This window comes from Emydura macquarii, unplaced genomic scaffold (genome assembly GCF_026122565.2).
Source record: "Emydura macquarii macquarii isolate MOO-44397 ecotype Brisbane River unplaced genomic scaffold, CSIRO-AGI_Emac_v2 contig_2768, whole genome shotgun sequence".
In the NCBI taxonomy this organism is placed as follows: domain Eukaryota; kingdom Metazoa; phylum Chordata; order Testudines; family Chelidae; genus Emydura; species Emydura macquarii.
Genome location: NW_027132905.1, coordinates 3,834,711 through 3,852,355, shown reverse-complemented (window position 1 = coordinate 3,852,355; position 17,645 = coordinate 3,834,711). Strand labels below are relative to the sequence as shown.

The following is a 17,645-nucleotide window of genomic DNA, read 5'->3' as shown; positions in this document are numbered from 1 at the left end:
TTTTTTCTTATTAAGGAGGGAGAGACACCCCACCCCCGCCCACCAAACAGCCAATAGTCCAGTGGTTGGGGCACTCATCTGGGATAGGGAACATCCTGGTTCTAGTCTCTACCGCTCTGGGGAGAACCCTAACCGCCGGACCAGTGGTTCTCAACCTATTTACCATTGTGGGCTGCATCCAATACTACCTGCATGGCCGTGAGGATGTCACATGGGCCGCAGCGGCGTGCTGACTGGGCTGCAGGCTGAGAGCCACTGCACTGGACTATCGGCTAGTCTGGTCTCTGGCTATGTCAACATTGGAGCTGAAGAAGGTGTAATTTCCAGCTTAAGTGGACAGACTCACACTAGCTCTGATCCAGCTAGCATGCAAAAAAAATAATAGGAGTGTAGCCCTGGTGGTGAGAGCTTCAGGACAGGCTAGTTGCCCTGAGTAGGTACCTTGGGTCTCTTTCAGGATTGCACTCAGGGCGGCCAGCCTGTCCCGCTGCCCATGGCTACACGGCAATCTGATAGGCACACCATCGTGGTCCCCTACTAGGTTTCCTGGCTCTGAGACAGGACAACGACTGACAAAGCTTGCTGTGTTCATTGTAAGGTCTTTGGGGTGGGGACTGGCTTTTTGTTCTGTGTTTGTTTTCCACGCTAGCTTGGTAACAGATAGCAGGGGTACGCCTCCTCAAGGTGGAAATCACACCTTCCAGCCGTGTGGGCGTACTGTCTGTCTAGAAACTCCATCCTGGGCCCAAGACAACTTCCCGGTGAAACTTGTGTCCGAAGAGAGGCATTTCCACGGAACATTTCCGTTTTGACGAAACAGCGTTTGTCACCGGAAAACTGGTTCATCAAAATGTTTTCCAGCTCTTCCTGTAACTCCGATGGGGAGGTGGCCATGCCAAGGGCAGATTTGTTAGCAAGCAAGAAAGCCATTGCTCTTATAGGTTCCTACTAGAAGCAATTACCAGCCACTGATCAGTCCGAGGACTAAATCTATTAGCCAGAGACCAACGCAAAGGAGTACCAGCAGTGAGATTTTAGCAGCAGTGCCCTCTAAACCCTTCTGCTGAAAAGGTGCGGGGTGATGATCTTCGCAGGATGCTGTCCTTGGATGCTGCTAAGGGACTCCATCCTCTTTTGGGAAAATAAGATCTCTCTACTAACCTACTTTCCCCGAGCCCCAGTATTTTAATTTCTCCTTCCACACAGCACCAGTACCTGCCTCAGCTGCTGATCACAGCTTTCCAAAGCAGCAGAATAAAACTGACATCCTTCCCCTGCAGCCTTCAAAGCTCCAAACAGCAGCATTTAAAATGGAGCAGAACTTGTTTAGCGTACTTTGCTGCTGCCGGAGGAAACTCTGAGCAGCAACAGTGGCAGCGAAGCTGCCAGCAGACTCAGGAAAACAGCATGGCACCGAGTCCCATTTGCAAAGTTATTTTCATAACCACAAAATCTGGAATTCTTATTTTAAACAGAAGCTGAAATTCTGTAAAAACTGACGGTTTAGCTCCACTATGCTCCCTTCACTCACCAGGCAATGTTTTGTACCCACCACTAGCAAAGGAAGTTTCAAGCCCTGTGCAAAACAGCTCTCTTGTTTTCTGGGGGTCTGGTTGAAGGGCATTGCAGGATCAGCTCAGCCCCTACCTCTACATGACGAAAAGGCTGCTAAAGATTCACTTCCTTTCCTCTCACTAATTTTGCCTTTTCAAACACTGTTCTGAGCTCTTGACAAGAAACCCTGTATGAGTGTCCCCGTTTCCAGTGCGGCCAGAATAAATCCCATGGACCAGGCTAACTCCAGCATCCCATGACTGTCTTTGTGGGAGAGAACAAATAATAACTACATTTCGTGACAACTGAGGTTGCAGCAGCGTATACCCCCTCCACCCACAACCTTGGAAGCATGGAAATAAAAAGATAAGGGGAAGGGCTTGTGCATTTCTTTCCACCTTCATATTGCTTCTAGCGCTGTCAGCACCACACTCCAATACTGCATAAGGCTTTTACTTCCATCTCTGACAGATACCCAGATGCAATACCCAGGAGTCATCCAACTCACTCTCTCATGCTGGAAATTTACACCATGCTGTACAAATATAGAGAGGCACGTTCCTGGGCTGGAAGAGCTTACAATAGCTGGAGCACGTGCCATTCTGTCACTAAATGCTTTCCAGATTGTCTCAGAGAAAGAATCTTTATAATCCACAAAGCACCGTGGGACTGGGGGTGGGGGCTGGGCCAAACTGCGTGTGTGTGTTATTAGTAAATTATATAAATGAGTATTCATAGACTCATAGACTTTAAGGTCAGAAGGGACCAATATGATCATCTAATCTGACCTCCTGCACAACGCAGGCCACAAAATCTCACCCACCCACTCCTATATAGACCCCTGACCTATGACTGAGTTATTGAAGTCCTCAAATCATGGTTTAAAGACTTCAAGATACAGAGAATCCACCAGCAAGTGACCCATGCCCCATGCTACAGAGGAAGGCGAAAAAACCCCAGGACCTTTGCCAATCTACCTTGGGGGAAAATTCCCTCCTGACCCCAAATACGGCAATCAGCTAAACCCTGAGCATGTGGGCAAGACTCACCAGCCAGACACCCAGAAAGAATTCTCTGTAGTAATCAGAGCCCACCCCATCAAATGCCCCATCACAGGCCATTGGCATATCTATCACCAGTAGTCAAAGATCAATTAATTGCCAAATTAAGCTGTCCCATTTTACTATCCCCTCCATAAATTTATCAAGCTCAGTTCTGAAGCCAGCTAGGTTTTTTGCCCCCACTGCCCCCCTTGGAAGGCTTCTTACAAACCGGCAATCTGATAGACACACCATCGTGGTCCTCTACTAGGTTTCCTGGCTATAAGACAGGAAAATGACTGATCAAGCTTGCTGGGTTCATTGTAAGGTCTTTGAGGTGGGGACTGGCTTTTTGTTGCGTGTTTGTACAGCACCTGGCACGCCAGGGTCCTGGTCCACGACTGGAGCTGCTAGGCGCTATGATAATACAAATATGAAACAACAACAACAACGCTGGATCAGGGCTCGACAAATTTTCTTTGGAGCTAGGAGCCAGCCCAAAAATTAAGGAGCCAGACAACGTGGGCCCAGCAGTGCCCCGGCTGGAGCACAGCAGCCGCTCTCCTCTTCCAGCCCTGCCCTTTCCCCCCGCCCCTTCCCACAACGTGGGCCAGCGGCGGGGTGCCCTGGCCAGAACTTGGTAGCCACGGCGCTCCCCACTCCCGGCCCTGCCACATGGACGCAGTGGCGCCCTGGCCAGAGTGGGGCGGCCGCTCTCCCAGGAGAAATAGTAGGTGCCAGAATTAAATTTCTAGGTGCCATGGCAACCTGGCGCCCGGGGTTTGTCGAGCCCTGCACTGGATGCCTGTCTGTATATATAAGAGGCAAGCCTAGGATGCATGTATCACCCCCATAGAATGAAAACCACTAACCCAGCAACAAGTCTAAGGGGAGACCTGACGGACATTTTTCCTCTGGCAACAAAGGGGTTATCTGGGCACAAGTGAGATCAGGATCTCATCCTAAGTTTCTAACTGAGGCAATGTAATGAAATGGTGTGGGAACAGTACTGCCAAATAACTGTTCAGAAATCATGAGCTTCATGATTTTTTAACCCAGTTTTTGATTTATTTGCATTTTAGTTTTGGAGTCTTCGAGGAGGAGGCCAGGTTTTCAAACTTTTCTCCACAACCACGAGCACCAGGAACTCATTTAAATTATTTATTTGTTAAACGAAAGCTGAGCTCCTCATGAAATAACTTGACTCCAGGAGCTGGGGCTTTAGGGAAAACACCAAATATCAGGCAACACAGTATCAGGAGCCTAGAAACGGCAAGATGAGGATTGCCATATTTCAGGCAGCTAAGTCCAAGTGAGCTTCCCGGATGGGGAAGCTAGCCCAAGAAAAGGCCCCTGAACTTGTGTATAAGAAAATAAATGATCATCCTGCCCTGTAAAGTCTGAGACCTTTTCCTTTGGCTAAACAGTAGCAGTCACCTGAGAACAGCAGCAACGAATCACATCCTCACATTCCATCTAAATTACATCAAAACAATGTAATATCGGGCTGCTAAGAAGGCTCTTTTGTCCTAATATCACCCACCACCACCAGATAGAGAAACAGATCTTAAGCTCTTTAAAGAAAACTTTGTTCTGTCTGGCAACGAACAGTTGGGATTGTGAAATCTAGACTTCTATTGTTTTGCCTTTATGGTCCCTACTTCTCTGTTTATCAGTGTGGTTTCTGTCTGATTCGTTGATTGTTTCTGTCTGTTGCCTAACTAATTTTGCAAGATTTAAATCAACTACGGGGTCAGGGTATGATTGGTTAAAGAATTGTTTCACAATGCTCAGATTTCTCAAAGAATTATTTTGTAATACTTCAGTAGAATGATTGGTTAGGGTATAGCTAAGCGGGGCTCAAATTTTAACTATAGGAACTGGGGTCTAAGAGTGGAAGTTCTTGGGACCCCACACAAGATCAGAGCTGCCGGACCTCAACACCCTGCCAATCACGCCGGGCAGAAGCTGGAGTCATGGACGATATAATTTTGACTGGCCATCAAGAAAAGTTCATCTGCCTTATTGGCAGTAGTGAGCTTTGGATGCTTAGGGTGTGTGTTCTGTTTTGCTAACTGTTCGCAAATAGGGGTTAAGGATATTACTGTGTAAGGCTCTTTCACTGGTAAAAGGCCTGCAGAAGATTACGCCCTGAGTCCTAGGAACTGGGTACAGGTAGGTGCCTTTTGCCTAGAGCCCTAAGAAAGCTGGGAAAGGGTGGGATTGCCTAAATTAGCTGGGTTACGCCTTGAGCCCACAGAAGGGTAAAGGTGAGGTGCCCTAGTGTATGCGGGTCACAGGCCCTCTATACGGCCTCTATGTTACCATAGTATCCAAGCATCTTTAGCATATTTCTCCTCCACTGAAAGGCAGCAGGATGGTGCTATTACCCACGTTGTACAGATGGGGACCTGAGGCACAGAGGGACCGAGTGACTCACCCATGGTCACATGGGAAGTCTGTGGCAGAGCAGAAAGTTGAACCCCGGTCTCCCAAGAGCCCCAGTGAGCCCCCTAACCACTGGGCTGTCCTTCCCTGAGTGAGCCATGGACTTTAATAGTAACTGCCCACTCGCAACCTTTGTGAAGGTTGGTGTGATGCTGCTCAGCTGATTTAACCCCAGGGGCTGCACTCTGAGTCAGGACAGCCAGGCCTTGTCTTCACTGGGGAAAGAGGGGAGTTCTCAACACAAGTGAAATAACTGATGTTAAACCTCAGCGAAGACAATGCAGTTTAACGTCCACATGAGTGAGCCAGCTGAGCTGAAGCCGGGGTGGGAGGGACCCTCGTCTGGGTTTCAGAGCATTCTGTAAGCAAAGGCAGCTGAGAGAGAGCTGGCTAACGCAGGGAGCAGTCCCGGCCCACTCCAGTGCTTGCAAGGAATTTTCAAATCATCACTAACACCATGCAGGAGGTGTTATCCACCATCATCCCACAGACCCTGGTATAGACCGAGCGCCCCTAAGGACCGAGAAGCTGCTGCCAAGGTCTGGCACGTGTAGTTCAGCTCCATGATGAAGCGACCATTCAGCGCTCGCTCTTGCTAACAGGCAGGCGGGTACCACATCCAGGATTGTCCCATACAAGTGAGAAGTTCATTACAGCTAGCAACTGAGACAGCAGGCACACCTGTGACACAAATTACCGGGCCCGCTCCAGTGACAGCTTTCCTAGCCAGTGCATTGAGTTCAACGAGAGAGAGAGCGCGCAAAACTCAGTCCACAGAAAGTTACCTGCACGCTCCATCCCAGAACCCAGGGGCTTTCAAACGTCTCCCATAGTACAGAGCACATCTGAACAGAGAGACTGGCTCCTGGACACTTCTCCTGCCATTTGGGATCGCACAACATCCCTGGGGCAACCGCGACAATTGTTTGCATGAGAAAGTAACACGGGGGGAAGGACTGAGTGTATTTCAGAGAATCGTATACAGGCAGGGCTGCACGGGACCTTGAGACATCATCTAGTCCAGCCCCCCTCTGCACAGGCAGGACCCTGTAAACCTAGACCATCTTTGACAGGTGTTTGTCCAACCTGTTCTTAAAAACCTCCAGAGACGGGGATTCCACAACGTCCCTTGGAAGCCTATTGCAATGCCGAACTGGTCTTATAGTAAAGAAGCTTTTCCTAATATCCAACCTGCTGCAGATCAAGTGGGTTACTTCTTGTCCTGCCTTCAGTGGACATGGGGGAACAAGTGATCGTCCTCTTGATAATAGCCCTTAACATATATGCAGACTGTTATCAGGACCCACCCAAACTTCCTTTCCTCAGGGCTAACCATGCCCAGTTTTTTTAAAACTTTCCTCAGAGGTGAGGTATTCTAAACCTTTGATAATTTGTGTTGCTGTCCTTTGGACTCTCTTCAATTTGTCCACATCTTTCTGAAAGTGCGGCGCTCAATACTCCAGTTGAGGCCTCACCAGTGCTGCGCAAAGCAGGACAATTACCTCTCAAGTTTTCCTGTGAATACACCCCAGAATGATAATTGGCCTTTTTCACAACTGCGTCACGTTGTCGTCACATATTCAATTTGTGATCCACTATAACCCCCAGATCCTTTCCTGCACTACTGATGCCTCCTAGCCAGCTGCTCCCCATTTCGTAGCTGTGCATTTAATTTTCCTTCCTAAGTGTAGTACTCTGCACTTGTCTTTATTGAATTTCAGCTCGTTGATTTCAGCTCTATTCTCCAGTTTATCAATGTCATTGAACTCTAATCCTGTGCTCCAAAGTGCTTCCAACCCCCCCCCCCCCAGCTTGGTGTCCTCTGCAGATTTTATAAACATAATCTCTATTCCAAGTCATTAATTAAATATTGACTAGTACCAGATATAGGACAGACCCCTCCAGGACGGACCCCACGAGATACATCCCACCAGTTTGACAGAGAACCATTTAGAACTACTCTTTGAGTATGGTCTTTCAACCAGTTAGGCAACCATCTTATGGTCTAGATGAAATTACTATATCTCCCTAGTTTGCTTATGAGAAAATCACGAGGGTCTGTGGCAAACACCTTACTGAAATCAAGATACATCATGTCTACTGCTTCTCCCCATCCAGTAGGCCAGTATCCCTGCCAAAGAAGGAAATTAGGTGGGCATGGAGTGATTTGTTCTTTACAAAGCCATGCTGGCTATTCCTTAGAACCCTATTATCCTCTAGCTGCTCACAAATGGATTGCTTAATAATTTGTTCCTGTATCTATCCTGGTATCAAAATTAGGCTGATGGGCCTATAATTCCCTGGGTCCTCTTTGTTCCCTTTTTTAAAGGTAGGTACTATGTTTGCCCATCTCCCAGTACTCTGGGACCTCCACCCACCGTCCATGAGTTCTTGAAGACGGTTCCGAGACTGCTTCAGCTAGTTCCTTGAGTACTTAAGACTGAATTTCATCAAGCCCTCCCAACTTCAATACATTTAACTTATCTAGGTATTCTTTAACCTATTCTTTTCTCTGCTCTGGTTTATGTTCCTCCCCCTTGTGACAATTAACTTTTTTAATTGAAGAGTGAAACAAAATAGGCGTTAAGCACCTCAGCCTTCTTGATGTCATCAGCCATCAGCTCTGCTTCCTCGCTAAGTAGTGGACCTACACTTTCCTTCATCTTCCTCTCGTTCCGAATGTATTCATAGAACCTCTTCTTATTGCCTGTCACGTCCCTTGCTAGGCGTAACTCGTTTGGTGCCGTAGCCTTTCTGATGTTGTCCCTATACGCCTGCCTTTGTCCACGTCTCCGCTTTTTGTAGGATTCCTTTTTTGATTTTCAGTGTATTAACCGACGGAGCCATGTTGGCCACTTACTGTTCTTCCTATCTGTCCTTCACACTGGGATAGTTTGCTGTTGTCTCCTTGAGGAAACGCTATCTCTCCTGAACATGTTTGCCTTTAGATTTTCTTCCCATGGGACCTCACCTACCAGTTCTCGGACTAGGTTCAAGTCTGCTTTCTTAGAAGTCCATTGTCTTTATCCTGCTGCTCTCACCCCTTCCTTTACAGAAGAAGGAAATCTATCATTTCATAATCACTTTCACCCAAATTCCTTTCCACCTTCCGATTTGCTGCCAATTCCTCCCAGATAGCCAGAATCAAATCTAAAATGGCTGCCCCACTGGTTACTTCCTCCACCTTCAGAAACAAGAACTTACCCCCAGTACATTCCTGTAACTTATTGGAGATTTCGTTTTTTGCCGTTTTGCTTTTCCAGATGATAAGCGGATAGTTAAAGTCCCCCATTACTACCAACCAGGTCTTATTTTTAGTTGTCCTTGTGTGAAGCTGGCAGCAAGGAGAGAAGCCAGCCCTGTGTGACCAGCTAGCTCTCTGGACCACTAGCAAGCACTCCGTGGACGACTGACGGTCCATGGGCTGCACAGCTGGATCTGACCCAAAGAGGCAAATCAGCAAGTGATATTTAAGTTGAGCTTGTCTCTGCCTCGCTCTCACTCGAAGGCAGGTAAATGCAAATCTGGAAAGGCAAACTGCAGGGAGAGCACGTGTCTCTCCTGCAAAGATCAGCGAGGACGGTGTTCTCTGAAATCACAACTGGACTGACTATTGAGAAGTTCCCCCCCATCCCTAAATCAAAGCCCTCGACTTGCAGCGTACAGAGGCGGGTGCCCACCACACTCTCTTTTAAGAGCAGTTCTGAGGGCTTCCATGGACGAAGCTCCCTTCGTGACTTGGTCAATCTGTGACCAGGTTAGCAGGGGATGGCTGTGTCTAGCGGTCAGATCAGAGGATGGGTTGTCAGGCACCCGGGCTCCGCACACTAGTGATGTGAACTAAGCAAGTCATTTCTCGGAGGTTGCGTGTCTCCATCAGCACAGCAGGGATATTATTATAACAGGGCTGCTGCCAGACTTCACTAATGCATGTCCGTGAAGTCCATGGAGACCCTTAGAGTAAAAATACTGCATACAAGCAGGGAGTCAATATTACCGGAGAAGCAGCACTCAATGGAACGGGCAAGTTTGGCCTTCCAGAGGCTGCAGTTTTAGGGGTGCTATTAGGACAAGCATCGTGCCCCAAGACACTGCTGTAAGTGGCATCTATAATCAGCAGCATCTCAGCTCCCAGGACAACCCCAGGGTCAGCCTTGTGTATGAGCAGCACAGTAAGCGGACGGGCAATAAGTAACGTGTCCCCCCCCTCCACCATACCCCATGCCCACAGCACCATAGGGGGCCCTCCAGGGGAGCACAGCACCACCGGGGGATCTTTGGGGCGAATGGGTTCGCAGTGCGCTGCCTCGTGATTCGTCCAGCGGGCACCACATCTCAGCCGTCCCACGGCAGGTCCACGAAGCCTCCCGGCAGGCTCCGAAAGAGTTAGTCGCTTGGTGCCGGGGGTGGGGGCAATGCACCAGACGTCTGGTGAGAGGATTTACCCGGCCCTGCTCCCACCATCCCGACTTAACCAACACCTGCGCTAACTCACACCGCCACGGCAGGCGGTGGGCCAGCAAAACCCCAGAGGCCCCACAGCAGAGAGGGCCACTTCCAACCACCTCTGCCATAAGAGCGGTCCCAGCCCGGCTGGTTCTGTGCTCCCTGCCCCCTAGCCCCACAGGGCCGGGGGGGAAAGCAGGATGCCCCCGGAGACAGACATTTACTAGGGGTCAGATGGAGAGAGAATCCCAAGCTGTCCATCTCCGGCTCGCTTGGCAAAAACGAAGCTCAGCCGGCGGCCAACCCACGCACTCCCCCAGCCCAGCCCAGCCCAGCCCGCCCCCCTGCAGAGGGGCTGCAGCCCGGAGCAGCCTTTAAATAGCCGGCAGAGAACCACCCCCACCAGCGACGGCGGCGGAGCCCGCAGCGCCCCTTCCCGGGACCCGTGCATCCGCAGGCCGGGCTGGGGGAGTGTGTAAGTGGGGGGGTCGGGTCCTACCTGGGAAAGGGGGGGGGGCAGCCTGGGTCTCCCAGCGGCTCGCTCCCTACAGCGCCTGCGACAGCCCAGCTGAGCCCGGCCGCTCCGGCTGCAGGAGCAGCAGCAGCGCCGCGCGCCGCAGGAGGAAGTTGTGAGTCAGCGCGCGCCGCCTCCTCTGGAAATTCCCACCCGTGATTGACACACGCGGGGCTGGCAGCTCCCCAGCAGGTCCTCCCCCCCACCCTCCGGCGTGCCCCCGATCGGCCAGCAGGCGCTAGACGGGGGGGTGAGGGGGTCGGGCCAGCGATGCAGCGCCGGGCCCGGGGGATACGGTGGGGAGAGGGGTTGCAATCAGCCAGGAGGGAGGGACCAGCAGGGAAACTGCACAACCACACCAGCCTGGTGGGCTGGCGGCCCCTGGCCCGGCAGGGCTGGACACTGGGACTGGCTGGACTGGACGGCTGGCCCCCCAGCAGGCATGGGGCAGCATTGCCAGTGCTCATGCTTTCATCTGGCATCTCATGACAGTTATTGGTTTCCCTAAAGCCCCAGCTCCTGGAGTCAGGTGGCCATGTGGTGATTTCCAGCCCTGGTTCTTAAAGGAAAAGTAGGTTCCTAGCCCTCCTGGCGGTGGAGAAAACTTTAAAATGTGACACACACATACACACACACCCCGTGCACCCTAAAGCAGCAGGCAAACAAAAAGAACACCTACATATTTTTACATCATCTCCTGGTTTTAAAGCCAGCCTCGTGATTTTTGCTGAGCCTGACACCTGGCTTTTGAACGTCTGGGATTGGCAGCAGGGCCTGTGATCAGTGTCGTACGCTGGGATGTGCTGGAGGATGCTGGACTGACGGCCCCGTGCCCTGTGGGTTCACGCGCCTGAGCTGTAGCGTGCTGGATCATGGCTACCAAATACCGTCTTTGCTTTTATAACGCAAAGAGCAGGAAGAGGCAACGGCTCTTATCTTCCTACATTTCCCTTCCTAAATTTAGCACTCCAATGGTTGGGAGTCTTCGATTCACTCATCCACCTTGGATAGCTGTTTCGGGGGAATGGGCGGGTAGGGAGGCAAAAGGCTGGTGGCCTTTCTCAAACGGTTTACGTATCTGGTGGGGGATTTCCACTCCTGGATAGAAGTGGGTACTGCCACTCTTGTGCCTGCAGTGGATGTTGGGCTGCTCACGATCTGCCGCTTCCTCTCAGTCTCTCCAACCCACAGAGTTGCTCAGAAAAAAAAAAAAAAGGCTTTAAGCCTGTGTCTGATTCTGTTGTTATTATTTGCATTGCCATAGCACCCCTCAGCTCCCGTCAAGGACCAGGACACCATTGTGCAAGGCACTGTACAAACACACAACAAAAAAAATGGTCTTTGCCCCAATTTTGCCCCACATGTTAGATGCCCACTGGGTGTCTGCTTGCATCTGGCAGTATCAGTAATCATTACGAGATACTTATGCAACCAAATGGCAGGCTTGCGGGTGGGCTTTGTGATTTGCAAGGAAGTGTAGACCCCATGCTGCTGACATAGCTGAGGGATTCTGCCATCTGTTTCCTTCCACGCAATGTGCAGCAGCAGTCAAAAAAACCTAAGAGAATGTTAGGAACCATTAGGAAAGGAATAGACAATAAGAAATAAAATCATGTAATGCCACTGTGTAAATCCATGGCACACCGACCCCTTGAACACTGTGTGCAGTTCCGGTTGCCCCATCTCAGAAAAGATATATGAGAATGGAAAAGGTACAGAGAAGGGCAATAAAAATGATTCAGGGTATGGGGCAGCTTCCATACAAGGAGAGATTAGAAAGAGAGGGCGTTTTCAGCTTGGAAAAGTGATGACTGAAGGGGGATGTGATAGCGGTCTGTAAAATCTTGAATGGTATGCAGAAAGTGAATAAGGAACTGTTATTTACTCCTTCACATAACACAAGAACCAAGGGTCACCCAATGAAATTAATAGGCAGCAGGTTTAAAGCAAACAAAAGGAAGTACTTGTTCACACAACGCATAGTCAACCTGTGGAACTCATTGCCAGAGGATGCAGTGAAGGCTGAAATTATAATGGGGTTAAAAAAATTAGATACATTCATGGAGGATAGGACCATCAAATGGCTTTTAGCCAAGATGGTCAGGGATACAACCACATGCTCTGGGTATCCCTAACCTCTGACTGCCAGAAGCTGGGCCTGGCTGACGGGATGGATCACTCAATGATTGCCTGTTCTGTTCATTCCCTCCAAAGCACCTGGCATTACTTCTGCACTCCTACAGGGGGAATGTCGGTGCAGCTGTCAGCAAGGACTCCATCATTCCGGGGAGGGGAGATGGAGAGCAGAAACCCTGGGCCTTTACATGGCTGCTCTTATGCCCCCAGTCTGGATCTCAGGACATCACAGACCCAGAGGTGGAACTCCCCGCCAGGCTGGGAAGATGAAGTCGGGGCACGAGGAGCAAGGAGGCATGCAAAATCCATTATTACTTAAAGTTGTCAAAAGTGAATTAACGCAGACGTAACTTCCGATTCCTGAAGGTTTCTGTGAGTTGTCAGGCAGCACGTTCTGCTGGCTAGAGGATGCCCACTGTGTTTCCTTAGCATGGCAAAGACCCACTGCTTTATTTTGCAATGACCATCTATTTGTCTAGCCTTTTAACTGACTCCCCTTGATATGATGTGCATGAAGGTCAAGGGCCGTGTATGGCTTTAAGAATGCTTGAGAGGCGCTCCTATGTACAGAGCAGAGAGCTGCTCCAAGGTTATTGCAGCTTTCCTGGCATCATGAACTACTCAGGCTGAGAGAATTCCCCAGCCATTTACTGCCTTGGGGAGGGACAAGTCATCTGGCCTTTTCAGCTGTTTGTTTTCTCATGCGCTATTGGAAACCCGAAATTGAAATCTGTTGCCTTATCACATTTTTCCCCCCAGCACCATCGCTTCTGTTATTGTAGGGTTGCTCATGAGCAACGATGGTGGATAATGGCAGGGGAAAAAAGAGCCAGGGAAAACCGCAGGGAATTTCCCCCATTTTTGCACAATATTGCATAGATTTTCAGATACCATATACCCGATGTTCCGTTTAATTATTAGTCACCTTTTGTCAGGTCCCCAGCAGTAAGATGCTAAGGAATATACCCAGGAGGCTAAGGAACAAGCAGAGGATCCACAGGCAAGCAGAGAAATTTAACCATTCTCCCACAGCTCGCTGCCTATGCACCTCAATGCTGATTCGTAGCTACTCCTCCTAGCCAATGATGCGCTCTCCCAGAAGCTGCCTGCACCCTTCAACCCTGACTCATAGCATGATCAGCCGTTCCAGTAGCTTGCTGCCTATGCACCACAATCACTTTTTGGGAAGCGGAGGCTTCAGGAAACACTGGAGAACACTGTCATTAGAGTACGTGACAAGGGGTAAACTCAGTCACTCTCTGCTCTAAAGAGAACAATGCCTTAAAATGTTCTGCAGGGTTTAATTTCACAGCCCACCGAGTTCTAAGACTCTGGTTTTGGGGTCTCTGGTGTCCTGCATTTTACAACTGGAAATGCCTATGTTCTATGGCTGAATATACCACCCAGGGGCTATGGGCACCCAGCAATCTTATGGGAACCCCGATTAACTCAAAAACAGTCAATTCACCCCCACTTCTCATAGCCCATAATGCGCTCTGGGGCTTGTTTCATTCTGTTTTTCAGTCCTCTGCAGCCAAACGCTGCTCTGTAAGCCAGCGGAAAGCCTGGAGGCAAAGCTAAATACAGCTGTATTGAGCCACGAAGGGGCTTGTTTTTAAGATAGCGTCTCGGTCTGCAAAAGAATAGCCTAACACAGACTGTAAAAACTCTGGTCTATTCCTGTTAAAGAGAGAGAAAGAGGGGCGGTGTCTCTCTAGCTCCATAGTTCCAGCATCTTGATTGACAGCATAACAACGGACTCCTCTCCACTTCATTTGATCTAACACATGCTCTGGTTAAAAGAACCTTCAGTTACTCACCCAGGTAGGGCCAAGGGAAGCCAGCGAGAGAGAGCGTTTGGTCCAGACTCCACAGCAGTGTTAATCTAGTACAGGAAGGAGAGCCCAGCAGAGTTTACTTTTAGGCAGGAGAAGGGGAATTCCCCAGGATGAGGCCCCAGACAGTTGGAGTGGTTTACTGAGAAGCCGCACGCAGCGTGAAGGGCTGTCCCCTGTCCGTCCTGATGAAGAGAGGACTGTACGTCACTTCTTAGTTAGTAATTGTCTCCTGGAGGCCCCAGAATTGTGATTCAGTTATGGAATCCTAGAAAGGCTGCTTAGATCATCCGGTTCCTGCCTGACCATTGGAGGATCGTTCTCTGCACCACATTCCCCGTCTGGCTAGTGGCTTCCCTAGAAAACCAGTTTAGTGTTGCTAGGAAATGCTTCCTACTGGCCAGCCTACTTTGTCCTCCCTCACCAGTGAGCAGCGCGCTCCACTGATATTCCTTCAGTGTCCCAATTAGCTCTTCCGTTGCGAAGTGTTACAGTTCTGAAGGTAGGGTGAATAGACGCCGTCATGCCAGATAAACCACATGGAGTAGTTACCGGGTAATTTGACCGTCTGCTCAATGGCCGGAACTGGCTGGTGCTGGGATAAACAGGAAAGACTCAGCATCTCTTCCATTTGAAGGCGATTGACCGCGAGGCTCCAAAGGGGCCGTCGGCTGAGGCCAGAGCATTGCATCGGTGATAGTCCAAAACATGGACAGCATGAACTTTGTAGTGCTCAGAATTCCTCCTTCTTTAAGCACAAGGAAGATGAGAGGCCCACATTCTGCTGTCAGTTACACTCATGCCGACCCACGGATTCCAGCAGCCTTGTCTATATTAGCAAAATGACTGCCTGTGTTCTATAACAGCTGTTGCAACAGTGTAAGCACTGGTGTAGGCAGAACGCTTATACCGTATCATTCAAATATGCTCTCAATACGTCCTGGCAGCAGAAACACCAGCGCTCCATCGAGCCTGGAGGACAAATTCTCTGATAGTGTAACTCCTCTCCTGTGAAGGGACTCAGAGCCTCTAGACCAGTTCAGTACCGTGCAGCTGCACCATCGCTGGCTCCTGCTCTACTGTGAGCATTTCTTTTTCTATTCTAGATGCACCCAACTGCAGAGTGCAACAATATAACTGACAGCAGAATCTGGAGAGCCAAGGTGGGTGAGGTCATATCTTTTATTGGACCATCTAGCTCAGGTTTTCTAGCCGTGAGCTCTGCGTCCTTTCCCTGGCATCAGAAAAATTTCAGGCTGTGTTCCCCCAGCCCCTTGCCTCACCTTACTTCTACAGTGAGAATTAGGGGACAACTTGACTGATGCTGCAAGCGGCAGACTGGAATGCAGCTTGCTCCCCCGTTGGTGTATGGGTTCTGCAGCGTTTGGACAGCAGAGAAGCCTGCAGAGAGCTGAGCTGATAGTGAAGTCATTGCCATTTTTAGACCGTCATTTTCTGGACAATCAGCTGACTTTTAATGCCCTCCAGAATGCTGAACTGTGCGTAGGTCAGCCACTGTGGGTGCACTGTAAATTCCCACTCATTCATTACTGTGCCTGCCTTTGGCACTTGGAAGGGGAAACTAAGGGAGCAAACTTGCACTGGTTTAGTTATACCAGCTTAGTTAAAGTGGTGCAAATCTCAGGCTGCGCACACTTATTTCAGTTCAGAAGTGGCTTATTACGGTTTAGCTTAAACCTGTGCCTAATCAAGTCAGGCTAAACCGGAACAGACCTGGTGTAAACCAGAGTCCCCACACTACCTTTTGCACCAATTTATGTAGATCAGTTTCAAATTGCACCTTTCGTTAAACTGGTGCAATTCTGCATGCAGAAGAGCCCTGAGTGACAAGACATCCCAGAGCTCCCTGTTGGTTTGCTCAGGTTACTTTAGAATCCAAGCTCTCCCCCTGTAACTTTGTACCAGAGGAGGGGGGAGAGAGCTTGAGGACAAAGATCAGGAAGCAAACACCAGACACAGAGGGCAGCTTGAGTGAAGGCACAGTACCAAAGGCTTAGTGTTTTTCTAGGCCATTTTTGCACTTTGATCTGCGCGGGGCACCACATTGCTGACATCTTGGTGTCAATTGACATCAGAAGTGGGGTTTCGCTGTTCCCGGGGCTACAGTATTTATCAGTCTTGGCTGTTCTGGTTTGTTGCTTTGGTTGACAAAGGAAAGCAGAAGAACTGTGAGGATGACGCCTTCAGAGCTCAGGGAGGAAGCTTTGGTCGCAGAAGGGGATTTCCAGAACATCAAGATCTGACTATGTAAATCATGCACTCAGATTACCCTGGCAAGCTGAGAGCGCTCAGGGATGGGGCGCGAGGGAGATGGATGCATTGGGAGTTCAGGTATGCTAGAGACAGTAGCTAAGAGGGGACGGGTAGAGGGAGGAGGAGAGTGGACCATTGAGCAGGGGAGTGGAGAAGTGATCATGGGAAGAGAGGAGAGGAAAGGAGCAGGGTGCTTAGACAGGAGAAGAGAGTAGAGTGAAGGAAGGCAATTGCTCTTCCATACTGTTAGACCTAAAGCAGTTTTCAGTCCAACCGAAACCCACAATAATTAACAGGCATACCTAACAAACCCCCCGAAACAATAGCTAATATAAATGCCTAATACCTCCAAGACCAAATGCCCACTTAGTGATTCCGCCTTTCCATAAAAAGAGCACATTCCTTACACCCCTGCCCCCACCCCCCTTGTAATATACCCTCTCATCTGTAACAATTCCACCCATTCCCTCCCTCCCCAATAATTACAAATCCTTTAAGTAAAATGTCTCTGCACATATGTTCGGTATCTGTCTTTATCACCCCTGTTCTTTCTGAAAAGAACAAAGTCTGTATAAGTAAATAAATAAAAAATATATAACTCAATTATTTAAGTAATAAAAAACTGTATGTAAGTAATCTTTGTAACACCATAAAGCTGAAGCTGATTCATCAGACTTCCCAGGATCGTAAATAAACCTCTCCAATATTGTCTGTGCTGCCTAATTCTTAACAACAACAACAAAAAAATCCTTCATGCTTTTCCATACCATTTCCAGCCCACTGCCTGTGCAATGCACCAAGACATTTAGGACTCATGCCTGAAGGGCAGGCTCCTTTATGACCCATCCCATCCTGCCGGGGTTTTTACCCTTTCATTTAATCAAACAACTCCCAGAACACGTACCAAGGATCTCCGCTACCCAGCCGGCAATCATGTGGACACCAAAAGCTTTGGTAGCACGATAAGATTGTCCGTGACGGACCAACTGAATAGCCAGCTGGACCATCTTCAGGACCTAGCCAGAGATCAGTCTGGGTGGCGCTCCATTAGGAAGGAGGCCATGCCCCTTTGGGATTTGCCTCGATGATGATGGTGCCCACTTTCCACTATTGTAGGGACTTGAGACCAGGATGGGTATCACCCATTGGGCAGCTAACAAGAACTATGAAATCAAGATGAGGTCCCGGCATGACCAATTTGACGGGCCACATTCTGGGGTAAACCGGTGCCTCTCCAGTGCTGGCAGCGGAGCCACACCAACGTGCAGCTACAGAGAATTTGGTCAGAAGAGAACTCGGATCATTTGTTTGCCCGGCTTTAGCCTTTGGTTATTTCAAGCCTAAATTTGCAAGGTCTGTAACACACGGGGGATTCTCTCACCCCCACAGACTCAGAGC

At 49.4% G+C, this 17,645-nt stretch overlaps 1 protein-coding gene across 3 annotated transcripts in view; it reads right to left on the bottom strand.

Moving 5' to 3' along the window:
* The window catches only part of TNIP1 (TNFAIP3 interacting protein 1), a 46,469-nt gene extending 32,488 nt beyond the window's left edge, over positions 1 to 13,981 (bottom strand). The window contains exon 1 of one of the 3 annotated variants that reach the window (XM_067567075.1): positions 13,959 to 13,981. The gene's annotated coding sequence lies outside the window, so the exon portion shown is untranslated. Of the gene's footprint in view, positions 1 to 9,987; positions 10,149 to 13,958 lie in introns of those variants that run through there. The other 2 variants (XM_067567076.1, XM_067567073.1) reach the window with 2 other exon arrangements.
* Positions 13,982 to 17,645: the final 3,664 nt, after the last annotated feature.